Below are 16,851 nucleotides of genomic sequence, written 5' to 3' on the forward strand. Positions count from 1 at the left end.
TCATACAGTCACCCTAGTAAGAAACTGATTGGGGACCTATGACACCACGGAGCCACCAGAGGACACAGTACAGGGAGAAAAAGGGGCAAATAACTCACGGAAGCTGCCTGTCCCCAAACTGTCCACATACTGCAACAAACGACCCAGAGAGGGAGCTGTTATTCTCTATGCACAAGGCCAGTCCCCTCCATAGCTCAGGTGCAAGGCCAAACATCCCCAGTAGCGGGGTTGGGCTCAGCAAGCCCAGGTGTGGCTGTCTCAGCCAAAGAAGGTTCAGATCCCACCTCTTGACGGGGTGGCTGCTAAGTAAGCGTCTCCCCATGTGCAGGTCTGATTTCTGTGTTTTCTGCTCCCGTTTATGAGCCTGTCCTTTTCCTCCTGACTTTGAACTCGCTTCTGAAAGTTTGTTTGATAGCATGGACAGCCAGAAGTCCTTGTAGGTTCTCAAGCAGGGCACGTGACATAAGTACCATTTAGGGAAGTTGGCCCCAGCAGCTGTGTACAGAATGAATATTTTCTAGTTTTAGTGTGAAACATGACTATGTTTCTCACTTAAAATATCGCCAATCAATATCCTAACGATCACTGTCATGGCCATTATCATCCTTTCAGAGTGAACTGTAGCTGAAGCCTTGCTGAGCATCCTTCTTCACTTTTTAATCTGCCAGCTCAATCAGACGACTCCGATCTACATTACTGTAGAGCTGTGTTACATTTAGTTGTGCATACCCAGGGCTTTATCTCCAGCCAAAGTATTTGCATAAGGCTGGCTTTGCTAACTTCCACAGCTCATTTCCTGGTGCAGCCGAGTCATTTATTTATTTTTATTATTCTATTCCCACTTCAGCTTCTTGTCCTGAAGGACAACAATATACAACCCTAATTTTTTCCATCCATCTTTGTGTACACGAGAATGTTATTAAGCCCATCAAAGGAGCTGCACTGCGCCTTTGCTTATGAGTGTAATTAAACTCAGACCCTCAATTAGTCATTTTAACCCATATAATGGATGAGCACTTGGTCCCATGGTGCCACTAATTCTAGAGTGACCTTGAGAAAACCCCATCACAAAGTAATACTAGTGATAATCACACTCTGGCTGGAAAGCTCCAAGGACGTTTGTTTTATCTGGTTTACTTGTGCATTAGCCACAGGTAAGAAGAGGAATTATTATTGTTTTTATGTTAAGTTCAGTTGGTTGCAGTGTTATTCATCTATTAAGAAGAAGATTTTTTTGGAAGTGTTTTTTAAGTCTTGTGTAATGTGCTCTGGATGTATCCCAGCCTTGTGTTCAGCTGAGTTGAGCACTCTTCTTCCAGGTACTTAAAAAGGGAAGGACCTAGTCTATGTGGATGCCGCAAAACAGATGACACCACTCACTCCACTCACACCCCATTTTCCCTCACCTGCCCTAAAGCAGAGGATGCTCCTCACCTGAGCAGTTATCTACTCCTGATCAGTGTGTCTGATATGGATGCAAAGTGAATGGTTTTCTTGGGTCATGGCTCAGCAGTGAAAGTTTTCTTCAAAGGAAGTGGGCAGAGAGGTGGAGGGACGGGGGGTCAGAAGGAGTAGGGGGTCTCAGAAACCCATCAGAGAGGATGACTGGGCTGCCCACTTCAGCAGCTCCATTGGTGACAAGGGCTCCAGTTTCCCAGGGCTTCCCCCAATGCTTCTAGCTCACTTCCTCCTGCTTAATCAGAAGGAGGTGGTGGTTTACACTGTATTAGTTCGCTAGGGCTGTCATAACAAAGTACCACAGATGTTTCTAAACAACAGAAACTTACTGTCTCACAATTCTGGACGTTAGAACTCTGTGATCAACAAAATATCGGCAGGGCTAGTTCTCAGACGCCTTTTTCCTTAACTTGCAGATGGCCATCTTCTTGCTGTGTCCCCACATGATCTTCCTTCTGTGCATCTGTGTCCTGCCTCCTCTTCTTTCAAGGGCACCAGTCATGTTGGATTAGGGCCCATGCTAAACACCTCATTTTATTTTAATGACCCCTTTGAAAACACTATTTCTAAACTCAGTCACACTCTGAGGTACTCGGGGTTAGGACCTGACGTATGAATTTAGGGGGCACACAATTCAGCCCATAATAATACTATAATAGTTGGCTCGCACTGTTTGTTCTCACTTTGGGAAATAATTGTTAATAAATTAAAACACTCTTCCAGCAAGGTCATGTTGACCAGCATGAAGTGTATTTTGGTTCATTGTGTAATATAACCCAAAATCATATTTATTCTCTAACCAAAAAGAAAAAAACTAATGTTAACTTTTTCGCTCTATTTCCAAGTGGAATAGTCATAAAAATATTCTACAGGCCCACGCTTTCCTTTCCCTACCTCCAAGGAGAGGTAGTCACCAATGAAACTTCAAGAAATCTTCTATATAGCAAAAGAAGAATTTATAAAGGCCAATTAATGAGTTTATTCTTGAATTGGGGTTTACATAGTTAACTATACTAAATTCTTGTACTTTGATGAAATCAATAACTTGATTTAACAATCAAAGAGGGATCTTAGAAAATCTCTATACAAATTTATCTTAAATCGTAATTATTGAATGTATGTGAAATGACCTTTGATTTGGAATCAAGAGATCAGCATTTGAGCCCCAACCTTTTACATCTTATCCATTATCTTGAGGGAAACTAGGGTACGTTATGTTGGCCTCAAGGTTCACAACTATAAAGGAGAGGTTTGGCCTAGATGTCCTTGATGAGATGTAAAAGGAAATTTAAAGCATGGTTTGGGTATTTGCTAGCTGACCTCAATTCAGGATCCCCAAATGAGGCATCCCCAAGTGGGATATCTCCCTTGAATACCACAGGCTCTAGGGCCTGGCCTTTGGCCTTACCTAGTAAGAAACTTGATCTTAAAGCTGCAAGACCATCAGAAAGAAATTAGCTCTTGGTTTAGCACCTACTAAAAGTCTGTTATAATACTATGCTTCTTTAATATGCATGCTGTTTAATGCAATTGTCCAAATAGTCTAGTATGGTAGGAGTTCCTGTCCCATTTTACAATTCAAGAAACTGATACTCATAAGGGCAGGCGTAACCTGCCCCAAGTCATAGCGAGTAAGAGAAGGAAGGGTGATGTAAACCCCACTTTGCATGATGCCACAACTCTGTTCCTCCCACTCCACCATGTTCCGTAAGACGAGAAGCAGCCGAAGAACTCATGTATTTATTTACAATGAGGAAAGGATGCTGACTCATTGGGGTCCTATGAGAAACTAGACACCCAAATGGAATAAGAATCCATGCAAAATATTTAATTAGGGGCAACACTTGAGAGGAAGCCAGAGGAACTGGGAGAGCCATCAGATCATGACGCAGATCTGACCCCAAGTGAAGGAAGGAAGGAGGGGTGGAAAGGTGGTTGGTTGGAGTTCAGCAAGACCACTGGAGCGTTCTTGAGCTGGAGTGATCCTTCCAAGGAGTCCCGCATCTCCCAGGAACGAGCTTGCCTTGTCACTGCTGCTGAGCTCAGTCACTGGGAAATGATGCCTCGGCATGAAGGAGAACACAGTGATGGATTTCAGGGCACAGCAGCTGGACCATCAGTCAATTACTCAGCCTAATCTTTTAGCAGTGCTTTCATTCTCTATAGGCTAGCCACTAAAATGCAACATTATAATCAAAATCACTTGGTGGTATGGAATCCAAAAAGGGGGATAGTTATATTGACTGAAAGTTTCATTCTCTCAACGTCTGTTTTTTTGAGTCCTTACTATGTGCTAGGCCCTGTGGTAGGTGTGAGGACATTAATGAAGAACAAGTAGACACAGTCTATGGAAGTTGCGGTCAAAAGCAATGCGTAATGTCATTAAGACAGCCTGATGCATCTAAGTCCCATTAGGTTGCCTCAAGACTAGACAGGTTGAGTGTGTTTTTCTTAAATAACGCCTCAGAAGGCCATATTCTTTTTTTCAATATTTTCAGGGCTGACCAACCTCCCTCTTACCAATACGTTCTTTCTTTACATATAAAAAGCTCTTTACCTTTACTTGGTTTACTGTTACATCTTGTAGCCCTGCAGCTTTCTATCTCTTCAGAATTTTGCATTCCTCTTATCTTTTCTATTAGGAAAAGTCTGAAAAAATTTTATTTTTCAATTCTTTCAGAAGACCTTCCTATCCCCCAAGAGCATTAACTATAATTTTGCAAAGTTCCTCCTTTGTTCCATGAAATAGTAATAGGGATCATTTCTCCCCAAACATTATTTTGTTTCCCTAAGCTAGAAAAAGTGAGAATATAATTATTTCACCTTAGATATAAATGATTAATGTAAAATACCCCATCATGCTATTCCTTCTTAACATTTCGATCTCTTATTTCTGGAAATTTGATCTACTTAATTATGAAAATTTGTAGGATCTAACTAAAACTTGTTTTAAATTATTTATCCTATAATTTGGTTGCAAATATGGGCTTCTTTAACAGGACAAGCAAATATTAAATTTTATCTTTTTGGTATTAGTAGTCATTGTTCCTATCAGAGTATGAATATTCAAATCTTTCCTTAGGACAAACAAGTTACTTCCTTTAACAAAAGATTAAATGAAAAAGTTTAGTTAATTCCCAATTGGTATACAACAGTGTTTAATATTTATCTCTATAAAACATTGGGTTATAGGGTATTAGTTCCTTAATAAATAAAAAGCAAGTTGTAAGAGCTGGTTCATTTTTAAAAACTTTCATAACTTCTTGATATTAAAAATGTAATTTTTTCTTCCTGTGCCTCCCGAATTTTATTACATCATATCAGAAGTAACTTCCCTGGAGGAGAAAGCAAAGAAACGAGTCTATTAACCATAAATTGAAGAAGCAAGAGCTCGCCCCACAGTTTCACTTATTGCTTACATCCTAAGCCTCTCCAATGTTTTAACACATCTATTTTCATATCATTTTTACCTTCACTTTCCAAAGCAGCACTTATTTTAAAATAAACAAAGCCAGCATGTACCAGAGTTGGGACGAACCAACCAATGAGATGATTACAACTCAAGAAGAACAAGCAGAACACGCATAGAGGCTAGCCCACGTTTGGTAACCTCAAAGGAAGATCTCAACGTGCAGTTATGATTGCTCTTGGAGGAGAGAGAAACATAACCAATGAGAACCAGATAACCTTCTCCAAAGGCACCAAGTCAGGGATCACACCTCCTACCCTCCATCCTGTGACTTCCCAGTGAAGAGCCAGATGCACAGCTCTGCTCTGCACAGTCTGTCTGTTAATTCTGTTACTCCCTTCATTCTCTTTTTTCTTGAGTCTAGTTGTTGCTTAATTCACCAAGAATACTTGAAGTAAGTTTCATTTGTTCCTTAGTTGACCAAGAATATTTGAAATAAAAAAGTAGAAACAGTTTGATCGCCAATCTAGTCTCACCAACCTCCTTTCCTGGGTTAATGACTTCCTTTGTGTTGCTGTGCAGGCTGTAGGGATGTCCCTGACTATTTTCTTTCGGGCATTTGACAGACAGCTGTGGGTGAAGGCTGATTGGAATGCCCAGTTCCCCTAGGTTCCTCTCCATTGCCTTTGGAGCTGTGATAGGGAGGATTGAGAAATGGGGTCTCTGAACTCTGAGAGCTCTGCTGTCATGAGGATCATAGGCAGTGGAGGAGCAGGGGGAATGAATAGAGAGAATCACCACTTGGTTCCCTCCACTGCATCACCGAGCTCCTGGTTGCCTCTCTGTGAAAGGATTTGCATCATCTCCTAGAAAGTTGCTCATTCTGGAAACAGAGAATTGGGGAAGCTACTGAAAATAAAAGTAATTGTTCCTTAGTTCTTCTTAGAAAGTTCTTGTTCTGAGCTGGCAGAACCTTCTGGAAGTACCAACTAAAGTGTTTTCCTTAAGCAAGGAAGAGCCAAAGGGAGGGCTGATCTGTCCAGATTTCATGCTTGATCTACATTTTCATGCCTCTGAAAGGTTTAAGCAAAAGAAGCAATATTTAGTAATAACAAGTGCTAACGGATTGACAACCTTCAAGACTGGATTTTCAGGACATTGTGCTTTTCTGCCTGTGCCATACATTCATTTTCAGTTTTTCAGTCTGCTAAGTAAGAGGACAGACATGCCAGGACTTCAGATTAACCCTACGTCCTTCATTATTGTCCCGTAGAGGTACAAATACATCATTATTCCCCATTAACAAGCATTCATCTAGCAAGGAAGGTGCTGTGCCGTGGATGCACTGACTGGAGCTAATGAATCCCAACAACTAATTACACTTCTCTTAAGGTAACTTATTACCAGAAAGTAGCTGTGTTAGCACAAAGACTTTATGTGAAAGTGGCAATACCCAGGAAGAGGCCAGCTGATTAATCATCCCCTATAATTCTCCATAATAGTCCTGTCTGGACTTTCATGTCCACACCATTGTTCTTCCCAGGGTTACATTTGGCCTGACCTTATTTTGGACCAACAATGTAATTGGTAATTGTGGGCTAATTTATATAAACAAACGAGGGCCCTGCTAAATGAAAGCATTGTCACCGTGATTGGTACTTAACTGCTCTAAGAGCTCTTTATTTTGCACAAGTTTGGGTCAAGTGGTTGAAGCCAATGAAGCTGACTGCAAAAAATAAGTAATTCAAGTAGGAAAAAGCATCATGTCTTTTTAAGGCCTGCCAGGAAGCGTGGCTTGTGGTCTGTTGTGTGGAGCCAGTGCTCACATGTTTTAGAGGAAACTGGTTTCAGTCCTTTGCTGAGAGTCTTGACAGGACCTGAAGGGCAGTATTTCTCCCTAGCATGTCTGAAAACAGTGCCGATAAGTTTCTTCCTAGAGCATAAAGGAACTTTACTTATTTCTCCTCAGCAGGCAGCACTGTCATCCTGACTAGCAAACATGATTAAGTGTCATTTGTCCTTGACCTCTGTCACTCCTGAGCAGCTGAAATAGATTAAGAGGCTGGTGCTTCCGGAATCAGATGGAGCTCAGTGTCCTCAGCCAGGACCTGCAGTAATAGGCTCACAAAGGAACTGAAGCTGGGCTTTATTTTGATTTTTCAGGGCTCATTCCTATTTGAGGGGAGATAATTGAGACAGATTATCCTCCTGTTTTCTCTCAAGCACCCAGCCAGATCCTCTGCAAGCTTAGATAGAGACCTTCAGAAGATGACTGAGCATCCTCCTGTGGAGGCCCACAGGGAACAACAGCTCAGAAAGGCAGAGCTGTGGGTCCAAAGCAGCCACGTGGCCACGGGGACAGGAACACTGTTGGAGAAAGAAGGTCCCTTACCTTTCACCTCTGAGAGCCTGTAACCTTCCTCCTCTTTGTTTAGAAACTTTTTATACTCTGAGGTCTTTTATTTAAGTGAAGCCTAAGGCTGATAAGCACAATGAACTGCAAAGATCAGATTACCTAGGCCCATGGGTCAATCTGACCATCAGCAAAACACATCCCTCTCCCCAAGGGGCACCTTCTATTGTGACTCTAGTATGACCCCCCCACACTACCCAGCATTTCCTCCCCACCCTTTATTTTTTTCATTTTTAAAAAATTCAGGTGGGGGCCAGCCCCATGGCTGAGTGGTTAAATTTTGACATCCTCTGCTTCAGCAGCCCAGCTATGTGGGTTCGGATCCCAAGTGTGGATCTACTCCACTCATCAGCCATGCTGTGGAGGCATCCCACATACAAAATAGAGGAAGATTGGCACAGATGTTAGCTCAGGCTAGTCTTCCTTAAGCAGGAAAAAAGAGGAAGATTGGCAACAGGTGTTAGCTCAGGGCAACTCTTCCTCACCAAAAAAAAAAAATTCAGGTGAAATTGACATATAATTATATACATAATAATACATAAAATTAACCATTTAAAAGTGAACAATTCAGTGGCATTTAGTACACTCATGATGTCGTGCAGCCACCTCTATCTAGTTCCAAAGTATTTTCATCACCTGGAAAGGAAACTCTGTACCTATCAGGCAGTTGCTCCCCATCCTCCCTCCTGCAGGCCCTGGCAGTCACCAATCTGTGTTCTGCCTTTATGGATTTACCTGTTCTGGATATTTCATTTAAATGGAATCATGGCCTTTTGTGACTGGCTTCTTTCACTTAGCATAATGTTTTCAAGGTTCATCCATGTTGTAGTGTGTGTCAGTACTTCGTTACTTTTTATAGGGGAATGATATTCCATTGTGTGGGCAGACTACATTTTGTGTATCCACTCATCCGTCAGTGGACATTTGGGCTGTGTCCACCCTTGGCTGTTGTGACTCATGCTGCTGTGAACACGCATGTGCATGGTTTGCTCGAGTAGCTGTTTTCAGTTCTTTGGGGTATACACTTAGGAGCAGAATTGCTGGATCACGTGGTGCCTCTATGTATAACTTCTTGAGGAACTGTCAAACTGTTTTCCACAGTCCTTCCCTCCCAATTTTATGGGTGTCCATCTCCATTACATTTTCTGCCCCAGACTATTCTCTTTTTCTCACATTATTTGCTCTTTTTTTTTTTGGTCTTTTCATTCCAAAGAAGTTTTCCTTCCAACTGCTGGATTATTGAGGCCATTTGTCTTTATGTCACTCTGCATGAGTCCTTAGAAGAAAGGTACTATGTGAATGTTAGAGTTTTTACTTTAAAACTCTGAGGGCTGTCGTCAGCTCATGGCATGGCAGCTATGTGGTCAAAGTTGGCCAGACCCTCTGAGTCTCCAGCCTCATGCTGGGCCCCTCTGCCCTCACCGTGTTTGCAGTACTGGCCTCCTTTCCATTGCTCTCCACGCTGAGACTCTACCTCAGGACCTTAACACGCGTCTCCCAGCTCCTGGGGGACTTCATTCTCTCCTCTTTAACTTTATGACTCAGCTTAAATATCTTCTATTCAGAGACACCTTCCTCGACACTCCTCCCATCTTGATCGGACCTTCTGACAATTTTGGGTGATGTCCTTGCCTGTGTGCTTGTGTGTTTAAGGCCATTTGCTGCACCAGCTACATTCTGATCTACTTGAGGATCACGTCTTTTATATTCATAGATTACCCAGGCCTAGAACAACATCTCACCCCTGGAAGACCCCTGATAAATAGCTCTTAGCTGAATGAGTGAGTGAATAAATGAATCAATGAATGGCCCTTCTCTTGCTGCTTTGCGGGATGCCTAAAAACTGCCGTGTACTAGTTTTTACCTGAGCAAGGGACCTTTTAACTCTCCTGGCTGCTCAGAAATCTTCCCAGTTGCAGAGATAATGTTAATTTCTTGGTTAGAATCACATACCTACTTGTTCTCCGGTGTGGGCGTTTGTGAGATTTCTGCTAAATAAAACCACCACAGAATTAGTTTTACCAAACAGCAGAACATCTTTTCTCTTGGACAGTCTTTACCAGCCTGTGGAGTATAGTTTATCCTGGCAGTTGCTCATATTGCCCTTGGTTCTTATGACACTGAATTCCTCATCCACCTCATTTGTAAGAAGCTGTTGGACTATTGCTTTATCAGCGCAGTTAAATAATAAATATGGACAAAAAATCTCTTTAATACCTCTAATCATCACTTAATTCTCAACTTTATACGTGATAGGTTGTTTTTTTTTTTCCCATTTTAAATAAGCAGAAACTGAAGCTTGGAGAGGTTTAGCAATTTGTCTTAGAGCTTGTGGTAGAAAGCTGTGAACCAAGATTCAAACTGGGCTTTCAGAATCAGATAGAATGTTTTCCCATGATGTTACTGCCTCGGAGTCAGCCTATTAGCACTAAACACAGCAGCCAGTCTGCCCCACTTGTAAATAATTAGAACAGCCATACCATCTCATCGTCTCCTTGGCCAAGTGCTAAATCGACAGCTTAGAGAAAACGGATGATGTCTCTTGTTTCACACACACACATATGTTGAATTTTTAGTATGTGCCCAGGACTCTGCCCACACACCAGAGAAACAAACACGAGTAAGACATGATGCTTATGGCCTAAAAGGAGAGAAAGATATCTGAGCCATGGTGCATAATGGGTGCACTTAGTGCCCTAAAAAAAGTCCACGCAGAATTGCTGGAAGGCCTCCAAGTGAGAGAATCACGGATTCCAACTGAAGGACTCAAAGAAGATCACCCAGAGGCCTGCCCTGGGATGTAGTGAGAGTTTACAGGTGAAGGAGCGGAAGAGACATGTGGCCCAGGCCAAAAGATTCGTATGCAAGAGGACCTCAAGGCACGTTTGGGGATGGACCAGTGGCTCAGGGTGGCTAGCCGGGGCGTGGTTGGTGGGGACGGGCCTGAGAGGCAAAAGGTCTATTGGGAGCTGGTTGTTGAGAGTGTTGGGGAGGGCGGATCATGTCTTGGAGGTTTCTTTATTTTTGTAGACTATGTGGAACCATGGAAGCTTGGTAAACAGGCAGAGAGATGTGGGAGAGACGCAGCTGCACCCGCAGGTCAGAGGCTGGATTAGAGGGGTGGAGGAGAGGCGGGGGAGGGGATGGCAGAACTGGTGGAGGGACAGGGGGGACCCATGACAGCACTGGCTTCATCTGCTGAGCCCAGACTGTGTCCAGGCATTGCCCCGGAGGCTTCAGAAGCCCTGTCTTTGAGATGGCTGTGATGTTGTTATGGGATGTCATTGCAAGTGTAAAATCCAAACCAAGAGGAGCTGCATTAAAATCCAGATCTGACTGGAAGCCCACTGGTTGTGTGATCTTGGGTAACTGAAGTAGCCTGTCCCAGCCTCAGTTTCTTCATCTGTAAGTAGCAATGGTGGTGGTGATACAGGGCTGGGACGGGGGTGAGGCGAGTGAGACGGAGCTGTGCAGGCTCAGATCCTGCCTTTATTTAAAACTTTGAAGTTTTATTCATCATAGGTTTTTTGCCTTAATTTTGATGAAAAAGTATGACATTAAAATATTATTTAGCACAACAGTGTGAAGGTACTTAACACTACAGAACTAAACACTGAAAGATGCTAAGATGGTCAATTTTGCTGTGTATATTTTACCACAATTAAAATATATATATTATTTGTGATGATTAATGAGTTTTTTGGTACCCCCTCAAATGTGGCACTGAGTGAAAGCCTTGCTCACCTTACCCTCGTGCTGGCCCACAGGAAACTCACTTTAACTGATGGCTGCTGACTCTGGACCGCAGCCAGAGACAACCATCATGCAATTGTAATGACAGTCTTGGGAGCTACTGGGAGAGATCAAGGGAGAGGGAAAGGCTAAGCATTGTCTCCCCTTCTGGCTCCTTGGTGCTTCATAGACTGCCTCGTCTAATCCTCTCAAAACATTTGCCTACTTTACAGATGGAGAAATTGAGGGTCAGAGAAGTTAACTGAGTTACCCAAAGCCAGGCAGATGATATCAGAGTTGAAATTTGACATCAAAGCTTTTCTATTCTCCTAGACTGTCCTTTGGAGTATACAATACTTCCCTTCTTTACAAATGAATGCCAATATTCACAAACATGATCTTACACAAATCAGGATCTGCTAAGGTAGGGCCGTGGAAATATTCCTGGTGTGTTCCTCTCCCTGTTCATATCCTTCTCCCAGGCTCTTCCAGAATCCCCATTGCCTTCAACTGCCGTCTCTTTCTGGAAATTCCTTTAACATACTGGAGATAAGGATGTCATCTGCTCTGGCTCTAAACTCTGTATGGAATAGAGCTAGAGAAGGAGCAGGCAGTAGGAGTCTGTTCTCTCGCTGGCTTTCAATTTTATTTCCTTCTTGTGGCTAGAGTACATTAGTATTGGTGTCACTTAGTCCTGCTGTCTCCTTTCCATTCTAGCAAGTTGTTGTGTATTTGACAAGCAAAGAAATCAATGATAAGTATCATGCATATTTAGTCACAGACCAGAATTGGCCTTGGATGGAGATGTGGAACCAGTGAGGGCTGCCTGCTGCCAGCCTGGGCTCCTGGGCTCCACAGCTGGCCTAGTACGCCTATCTGGTTTCTCCTAACCCTAATTAAAGTTTGTCCTCACTTTGTCAGCTTCGTGGCTGCCCATCCTTCCCACAGCTTGCCTTCTTGCAGGCCAGCTGTCCAGCCTATAGCTCCTCCTCAAGGTAGTGTGATGCTCTGAGACCTGAGTGCAGAATGCAGGCCAGTAATAAGCAAGTCGAATAAGTGGATGAGAGTATGAAAGGGAACCTTGAATAAGCATAGAACAAAGGGATTTAACCTGCCCAAGGGAATAGGGAAAGCCTTCCTGCGAAAAAGACTTGAAAGATGAGTAGGAGCTGGCCAAGTGAAAAAGACAGAAGGTGTCCCGGGCATGTGCCGTGGCCAGGACTTTGAGTTTGACCAAGTGAAATGGAGAGTTTTGGAGGAGAGGACTTGCACTCTGGTGTACGTTTTAGAAGAATCAGAGGAGCTTTCTTGGGAGGCGGTGGAATGAGGCAGAAGCACAGAGACCAATTAAGAGACAAGAGATGGTGGGGTGTGGACCTGGCAGTGGCCATGGAGAAGGATTCTGGAGATGTTCTGAAGTTGGAGATGACTGGTTGGAAGGGGAGATGAAGTTGGAGGTGACCGCGTGCTGACCGATTGGATGTAGGTGTGCATGAAAGACAGGAGTCAAGGGTGAGCAACACTATGTTTATCCAGAGAGTTAATCAAAGTGTTTTGGTGCACAACAAAATAACTTTTAGGGAAGCCCCCAAACAGCTTCCAGTTAGCACTTCTTTTTTTATTTTTTACCATTTCCCTTTTTATTTTTCGTCTTTGCTTTTTAGATTTCCTCCTTATTCACTTCTCTTGATCATCATGACCACAAATACACTTTGTAAAGTTTCATTATCACCCTCTTCCTATTCTGTTCATCCCCAATACAATTCAGGGCCTCCATGGTGAGGAAAATTCAGAATTGAAACCAAACCAAAAAAACTAACCAACACTAATTTAGAGGTGTTTCCACCCACCCGCTGTGATGCAGACCAGATGGAAAGCAGGGCGAGGCTGTGGCTGGCCGGTTCGTAACTGCTTGTGGCCCACAGCCTACCACATCTCACCATAGTGGAGTGAGTGGCCAGTGCTGATGGGAGAGTGTCAGTTATGGGCACGCTATCCTTCAGGTGTGTCCACTTGGAAAAAAAAGAGGGAGCTATGTTCTGAGACGGCATCAATTCTACATTCTTTGGTGTTGAAATAAACTAGGACCACATATTTGATTTTTAGGTCATCCTACAAAACATGTTCCATGGTGAATATTTGTGATTAAAATTGAAATAATACATTGTCTTTCTTGGGGAATTTTAGGGAAATATTGGATTACATCACTGGATCTATTGGTCTAATAGTGGTTATATTTCTATAATATATAAGAATCCTCCCCCTGCTTCCCTTTTTTACAAAAATCAAATCATTCTACTCTGTCTTTTCTGTAACTTTTTTCTTTACTGATTAACAGAGCTCCAAACCTTTCCATAATAGCACATAGAAAAGGATTGATAATAAGAGTAATTATATTAAGATGAGCTTCAGAAACTTGAGTTTCTGGATTATATTTTCTAGATTATTTTTATGGTGCATTGGTGCCTTGATATTTTCCCCAAGAAGCTACTTTATGTAGTTTGTACCAGAGCTCCCAGAACCATCATCATTTACAGAGAGAAGTGAAGCCAGAAGGACTGATGTGCCCCAAGCCAATGGTGGAAGGCACAGTTCTTCTCTCTTGTTTTCTAGTTATTCTCAGGGTGGCCTGGTTAAGCATACAGTTTTTAAATAAAACCCTACCACTCACTCAACATTAAGAGAGTGACACGAGAACCATAACAGACGAGAATCCCTTTGATTAGTGTGATGAGGATAGACAATGAAACTAATTCTTCATGATCAGTTTGTGACCTATTTTTAATGATGCTCTGTGGCTCCTCCAAGTGTCTTTGCTCTGTGACCTTTCTATGGAGCATTATAATTCTTGGATTTTTGAAACATTGCTCCCTTCAGCTAAAAGCAGTAAAAGGAAATTGTACACCCGGTAGTGCCATTATCCTATACTCATATTGAGTGCCTGCCATCTGGTGGTAGTAAACCAAGAAAAGTCACTCTTGGGTTACTTGGAGTTGGTGAGAATCCCATTTAGCTTACCATTCTCACAACAAGAGGCGTCTAAAAATCCTAATGACTACATCTCACCTTGTTATTCAGAGCGTTTAAAATGCCTCCATTTGGAGATGCAAAAAGTTTACCTAAAAGTTTTGAAATACGCTAGCAGAAATGTTAAAATGAGCCTTTATGAAAAATATGCTGAGTTTTTTGGAGGATTTTTTTGTCTTGTGTGGATGTGCGAATGTAGTAGTTTTTCAATTACTGCCGTAACAAATTACCACGAACTTCGTCAGTTAGAACGACACAAATTTACTATCTCAGAGTGGTGTGTGTCATGAGTCCAGGGGGCTTGGCTGGTTTCTCTGCTTGGAGTCTCACATGTCCACAGTCAAGGTGTCTGCCGGCATGCTTTTTTCAGGAAGCTCTGGGAAGACTCTGTTTCCTGGCTCATTCAGGTTCTTGGTCAACAGTTCCTTGCAGTTGTAGACTAAGCACCTCATTTCCTTGCTGGCTGTTGCTTAGGAGTTGTTCTTAGCTTATAGAGGGCACCACCTGTGCTGGTTCATGGCCCCATCCTTCATCCTGCAAAGCCAGCAATGCCAGGCCCTCTTCCTTCATCTTTCCTCATCTCCCCTGCTCCCTCTTCAGCCACATCTCTCAGACTGACTCTTCTGCCTTCCTCTTCTACTCTTAAGGGCTCACGTGCTCACATTGGGCCCAGCAGGATGATCCAGGATCATTTCTCTGTCTTAAGGTCAACTGATTAGTAACCTTACTTCCATCTGCAAAGCCTCTTCACAGCAGTTTCTAGATTAGTGTTAGATTGAACAACCAGGGGACAGGAATCTTGAAGGGACATCTTTTGAATTCTCCCTCCCACAAAAAGAAGAAAAAAGTCCCGTCATGACAATAATAGAGGCAGACAAACTATATAGGTGCTATAGCAACACTGATTTTAAAATGCGAAGACTCTGAGCTGCTCTGATACTGACTTCTACAACATTCTTCCTCAATTGCAGTTAAGACCAGGGCATAAACTTGAAAGACCACATTGACACTTCTCTTTACAGAAGCCAGCTCCTGCTTTCCTTTAATAAGTCTTTCAGAAATTTCTTCCAGGAATTTCATCCAAGGAATTGAATGGCCTTGGCATTGCTCGGTGTTTATTTAAGCACGATTTCAGTAATTAAGATTAAGTATATACTCTTCTCCCTTTGAGGAGAAAAAAGGCCAAGTCATCTTAGTTTTACTGAGTTTTCTGTATATTTTTTTCTTATACAAAGTATATATGTATTTTTATAGTTTCTCCTCCTACTTCCTGTCACCCGTCACCCCTACGTCAGACATGTCCATTCTAAAGCAAGGGGAGAGGAGAGTGGCCCACAGACACCCTCTGCAGTTTTCATTAATCTTTGGGCAACCATAGATTGGCTTTGTTTGTTTGTTCCACTTAGCTAGAACTACACAATAATCTCTGGCCAAATTAATTGGATTCTGGATTTTATCATTTATCATGTTCTTTGGCCCAAGCAAAAGATAACTAAGCGAGTCACCAAAACTTCTAAGTTCATGATACGACTTAGGAGAGATGGGTCCATTTTTAAAAAATTAAAGGAAAGATATTCTTTCTTTTTAATCACTTCCTGTTTGGACATGGAGCTTAAGCTGTTTTGATCCAGGGACTATTTTTATTATCATTTTTGCCACAAATTTAAGGAGTTTTTTCCAAGGAAGAAATGTAAGAAGACCAAAACAAAAAAAAAAAAGGAAAATCATAGAGGGATGGTTACCAGCAGACGGCTGGCCTAGAGCAGCCACAGAACAGGGATGTTTTTCTTCCTCCTTCACCACCTGGTGGCTACCTAGAAAGTCACTCAACCGCACCCTGGTGGGCAAGGTCAGTGAGCGGACTGCGTAGAGAAATTCTGATGGCAGCAGTCCGACGTGAATACCCAGAATAAAACCACATTTGGGAGATGCTGGGGAATTGCTTGGAGCAGAATGGCGTAGAAGCAGAGAGAGGGGACAGACACAGAGCGAGTGGAGCCCTTCTTCTGCAGATACTGTCACTTTTTGTTGGCCGTTATTGATACTCAGTAAGGGATCAGTGGGGGATTAAAGCAACCACGAAAACAAGAACTGCATCTCGAGGAAAACTTATCACCTAGATAAGTGAGCTTTTAAAAATCACATTGATTCCCAGCTTTAATAAGTCTTTGAAGTACGCTTTGTTAAAATTTTCTGCAAGTAAATAAATTGAAAGATTACATGACTGCATATGGGGAATTAGGTGACGAATTGAAATGAAAGTTAGAAGGGTTTCTTAATAATAGCTGTTAATAATCCAGAACATAACACCAAATCCTGAAAGTCTTCAAACCCACAATCTGACGTTTAAAAGGCAAGCGGCCAATTACCCATAATCCTTATTAGTCAGCTTTGTTGTCCTACTTCTTGGAAGACAAAGGACTCAAAATACAAGGAATTGGGTGGCCTCGGCGTTGCTCGGGGTTTATTTAAGCACGATGCTTGTTTTCCTGAAAGTCCTTGTTTGCTTTTCTATTTTGTAATGTTTCCCAGCATATTAATGTATTATATGTATTTTAAAGCTCAGGTTTTTGTGATGTACATTAAAATGTGTCTGGTTGACGAGAAATAATTTCGTTTAGTCAAGAAGGAAGAAAACATGGTTTTTGATTCATTTTTTAACTTAGTTTGCCTTTTGACACATAACACTTTCCTTTTGCTGTTATAGGATGTGTAGTTGGGCCCTGGCTAGCAAATGGTTTTGTTCTATGGAAATGCTTTCTGCAGTGCTGGTGGCAGTGGGTAGGTTTGACGGCAAGCCCCCTTGATGGGA

General features: G+C 42.4%; 1 protein-coding gene across 8 annotated transcripts in view; it reads left to right on the plus strand.

Annotated features, from left to right (window-relative positions):
* Positions 1-16,851, plus strand: part of CTNND2 (catenin delta 2) — an 888,692-nt gene that overhangs the window by 723,648 nt on the left and 148,193 nt on the right. The window lies entirely within an intron of this gene.

This window comes from Equus asinus, chromosome 10, assembly GCF_041296235.1.
Source record: "Equus asinus isolate D_3611 breed Donkey chromosome 10, EquAss-T2T_v2, whole genome shotgun sequence".
NCBI classification, from domain to species: Eukaryota; Metazoa; Chordata; class Mammalia; order Perissodactyla; family Equidae; genus Equus; species Equus asinus.